The sequence below is a fragment of the Metopolophium dirhodum genome, chromosome 1 (assembly GCF_019925205.1).
Source record: "Metopolophium dirhodum isolate CAU chromosome 1, ASM1992520v1, whole genome shotgun sequence".
In the NCBI taxonomy this organism is placed as follows: Eukaryota; Metazoa; Arthropoda; class Insecta; order Hemiptera; family Aphididae; genus Metopolophium; species Metopolophium dirhodum.
The window spans coordinates 60,579,485-60,584,765 of NC_083560.1; the positions used below are offsets into that span (position 1 = coordinate 60,579,485).

General features: G+C 27.8%; 1 protein-coding gene across 1 annotated transcript in view; it reads right to left on the reverse strand.

Annotated features, from left to right (window-relative positions):
- Positions 1-4,422: 4,422 nt before the first annotated feature.
- The window catches only part of LOC132933532 (RE1-silencing transcription factor-like), an 11,380-nt gene continuing 10,521 nt past the window's right edge, over positions 4,423-5,281 (reverse strand). Inside the window, 1 exon segment of the mRNA XM_060999809.1 lies at positions 4,423-5,281. This exon segment is cut by the window's right edge and continues 1,718 nt beyond it. The gene's annotated coding sequence lies outside the window, so the exon portion shown is untranslated.

Below are 5,281 nucleotides of genomic sequence, written 5' to 3' on the forward strand. Positions count from 1 at the left end.
GGGGCGCACGTGCCTTGAAAACCTTTCTCCCTTCCGAAATAATAAACCAAAGGAAAATATTAATGAAAGGCAAGCGTCAACGCATGCGCAAACAGTATAGTGACAGGGGTGAAACTTTTTGTCAGGGGTGGTTAAAACTTAAAATACTCATTTTACTCCCCATTTTCTTTTTTCAGGTAAAAATAAAAGCCAATAAATATGATCGTATAAATGTCGGGAGTTCTTATAAATTATTTTGAAACAACCCACGAAAATATTTCCTAATTGCATAATATATGTATTATAAGAAAAAAGCTTAGAAGTTAAAGGCATAAGTAATAACAATGTAAATCTATGTACAATATTATACGCTAAACCGGTAGATAAGTCGAATAAGTGCAATATTTTCTGTGAATCCAATTAATACTATTAATTTATCCGTGGATATTGTTCACAGAAAAACGTTTTCTATTTTTTAAATTTCATGAGTTTTATGACATCATTTTTGTAAAAGATCTTACAACCATTGAAACATTCATTTAAAAAAAAAAAAACAATTTTTGATTTTAATAAGAAAATAATATTGGTCTCACAATAGTATATTATGTATAATGTGTAGGACGTAGGTATAGTTTTAGCTTCTAAATAGAACGATGAATGTATTGATTTTACAATGTGTGTTTTTTTTTCAATTTTTTTTTATTTTTGTGTCTGTCATCACCTTGTAGGACAGTAAAAATGCTTAGATTTTCTTCAACAGTATCTTTTGTGATAGAAAAGTGAATCTAGTTGGTATCTGAGGGGTCAAAAAGTAAAAAGTAAAAAGTAAAAAGACTCCTGATATATTGTTACAATAGCAGTAAAAAAATATTACAACTACAAAGGCACAATTTTTTTTATAAGCATTTTAAGTTCAAATTTTGACAATATTTATCAAATTTAAAATTTAATAATTATTTTGTAGTTAAAAATGTATTAAATGCTCAACTTTTATACCTAAGGGTTGAAAATTTAAGACAAGGTTCTATGTAAATAGGTAAAGTTATAAATTACTTTATTCACAATAATATCATCATGTATACTTAGAGTCCGTATTACAGTCATTAAACTAAGGTGAAACCACCGAATTCGGCCGGTAAAATCAGTGGGTAAGGCGTAACCGAGGTTTAAACTATGATTGTAAAACAGGCCCTTAGTAACACGAATTACTACACGGTAGTTCGTGCTTAGTAATATCATAGGCTAATTGACCGTTTTCGCTGAGAATTGTTTTTCCTATACAATGATATTATATAATTGAATACAAATTTAACACCATCTATTACAGTGACCCACTTGTAACCTACTTTACAACAGAGCGACACCCACTTGCCTACATTTTTATTATCGTGTCCACAATTACGTGTTTGAGCAGAAAATTTGTTTCATTTTTATTTTTGAATGTGGTTTGGGGGACTGGGCTGGCAGGTCCCACTGGTCCGCTCTCTATGTTAATGATGCCATGGGCCAGTGATACAAAATGAATAATGTGGACAAAAGTAATACACTATTGTGTAGATATGTAAGCTACAGAGTGGGTTTTTAATTATTTGAACGAGTGCATTAAGAACAGTTCATTATTGATGAAAAAATGCCATCATAAGTATTATAAATAAAGATGCGATTTTCATTAGTTTCTAAAATAAATATTTAACCTTAGAATTTATTATAAAACAATATGTTTATTACACTACTGTAAAAACTCGAAGTTTTTTTTCTTGTGCCAAAATAATTAGGAAAATAGTTTTTTTTTCGAATATTGAGTATTGGGCCGATTATAATTTTGTCCACTGGGCCGTTGGCTATAGCCAGTCCAGGGTTTGGTTTCTAGACAATTTTATCTACTTGGTACTTTTCTAAATAAATGGAAAAAACATAGCGGGTAAACAGGGATGTTTACGTAACACCAATTTTCAACTAAATCGATTTGTTTTTGTTATTGTTGTTGACACTTGTTGCAATTCAACAACATTCTCCGTTGAAAAGCTTGACAATTTAATAAAATATAATATGTCAAGGTTCCTCATAAGTCATAATGTTATTTTGTTGTTTTTTTCAGTTTATATTTAATAAAATATTGAGGCTTTATATTTAATAAAGTATTGAGGCTTGAAAATTCAATATAAAGTTCCCCATATTAAGCTGTTAACTGTTCAGTAGTTCAAAGATATCAAAAATACATAGGTACGTTATAAATTACAATTTATTTGTATAACTGTTTGAAGTTTAAATTTCGACAAAAGTAAAATCATAAAAAGTTTTCTTTAAACAATATTAGTTAATGTATTGTGAACTGTTATTGTTATTAAAAAAAAATATTAGTCATATAGATTTGTGAAAATTTCCACCACTATTACTACTTATACTATAATTTTTATATTTTACAATCAAGTTTATAAATATTTTTAAGATTTTTATACCACAAACTTATTCATACCATTTTACAATGAGTTGGTATTGGTTTATAAGTTATAGCAATGTATTTGTAAAAAAACATTTAATCCAACCGAATTAAGGGGATTGGAAGCGGTGATTTTCTGCCTTGTCTAACACATGTAGAACATATGAATTTAGTCGTTTTTTCATTTCAACGTACCAATTGATCTAGTGAAACTATAAGAATTCCTATAACAGATTTGAATTTGTCGTCAAGTGTACTTAAGACAAACTTCCCAGATTTTTTGATTTCAATTTCTCCGAAAATTTAAGTATTCCATTTCCTTATTTTAGTGAGAATTTTTTTTAGAAAAATTTGATCTCAAGTTAATATGACGACAAATTTAAATATGTTTTTAGAATTTTTATCGATTCGCAAGCTAAATTGATACGTTGGAATGATAACATCTAAACTCCTATGTTCTCATGTGTTAGACAAAGGCAGAAAATTACTGTTTCCAATCTCCTTCAAATAATACTATGTATTAATCACATAGAAGGTATTTCATAAACCATTAATTATAGTAGGTATAACACAACAACACATGGAAGTTTTTATTTATTAGTTTTCACTAATTCTGAGATAAAGATATGCAATAGCGCATTATCAAATTATAACTTATTTTTTTTCTGAATCCATAGACTTCAAAGCCTCAAAATCTTAAATTTGGTACATAAGATTCATAAGAGGTCAACGACGATATTATTGATAATATTATTATAAATTACTATTATAACAGTTAGGTATAAGTTATAACATAATATGGTATATGTACATTATAATATATCAGTTATCATATAATATTACTATTGACATTAGCACATTAGCTACTGTAGTTTATCAGTTAAACTTACCGACTTATGCCCGGTTGCACAAAAGATCAATAAAAACAGTTCAATAAGCTGTGATAACGGTCCAATAAACAGTCGGATAAATAACTTTATTGGTTCCTTAAAGTGTTGTTCGGTTGCACAGACATTTTTTTAACATTTTAATGGTTAGTGCTCTAACCATAGTTTAGATACCATGGTTACAAGAAATTATCATTCTATCATATATTTTTAATGTTATCAGTGTTAATTGTTATCGTTTTTATACTTTATTCAATAAACTCGTGGTCGAGGAAGGTTTATCAAAACTTCAAACACTTCATGTTCTTCATCGGAATTCGATGATGATGATGATGATGATGATAAATACATTACTACTTTGACAAAGTAGAGAAGTTACCCGCTGGTATTCGTATTGACTTCGATATTAGTAAACTATAAACTGACAAACTGTAACTTACCTAACACTGATGAAGCAGAAAATAAGATTGAACTCGTTTCAAAAATATTTAATTAAAATATGACAAATAATAATATTACCTTATCAGTTATCACAAAATAATTCGATATTATCAGATCAATAAAGTTATAGAACTCTTTTGAATATTTATCGAACCGAAATCAGGTCTACAACTTATCGAACCGATAACACAATATTTATTGGATTGATAAAACTTATTGATCCTTTGTGCAACCTGTCAAATTGTTATCGATTCGATAACCTGGTTATTGGACCGATAACTAGTTATTGGTCGTATGTGCAACCGGGCATTAGTGTACTTGTAGTAGTAGTGTAGCCAGGGTGGGGGGCTAGGGGGCTGCAACCCACCCCAAAATGTTGAGAAAATTTATTTTTATTATTTTATTTTTTTAATGATCTATAATAGTCGCTCAAAAAGTCTTAAATTGTATTTGAAATATTTAAAAATTTACTGTAAGTATTAATACTTAACAGCTATCTTTCTGTGCTAGTATGTATTTAATGTGTAAAAGTGTAAAAGTTATCACTAATAATACACTTTCAGTTATAGGAACTCGGTCTCGGTCACGTTATAAAGCGACGATTTGTGCACGCAGGTCTCCCATGATAGCTCTCGGTTTGATGAGACTTCAATGCCGGGCACCAACATAGTGAATTAAAAAAGTACACACAATTTTTTGTTATATTATTGAGGTAGGTATTTGATATTTATTTTCGAATAAAGTCTGCACAATGTAAAATACAATCCATTTCAAACATTCAAAAACAGAAGGAAAAATAAATTTAAAAATAATAATAATAAATATTATACTATTCTATAAACACTAAAATTGAGTATTTCTAAAGACTAAACATTAAACTATAGGTAGTATATAAATGTAATGGCTACATAATATTGTACATACGTAGGGATACAAACAAATTTCCATCGTCACAGTACGCCAAAAACCGTATACATATAGTGTGTCAAAAACCAGGGAAACACCGACAAATGAAATAATAACGTTAACAAAAGTTTCCAGACTTTTGGACACACACACATATATGATTTTAGAAGTTTTAAACAATGATAAAAGATTTTCATATTAACTACATTAAAAATTAAAAAATAATAATATTCATAATAATGTACCTATTTAATAATAATAAAAAATAATAATTATATAATAATTATAATGATAATAATTGTTTTTGTTTTTTCAAACAATGATAAACCAAATTAATAAGAATGAAAAAAGCACTTACTCCTTACGAGGTCACATTAATGTTCACTATAAGTATATTATGTATTTGCACCATCAGTTGAACAAGTTTTACCCGTATTATAATATAATAAGTTAAATTAATGCAAAAAATAAAATAATCATAAACAAATAAATATTTATAACATATAGATATTTTAAAAAACTACTTAAACGACAATTATATTATTAGTGTCTTTTAAATATAAGCTATATATTTATAAATGTTCATTATATTCTAATAATAACGTTTACAACGTATATAATATATATG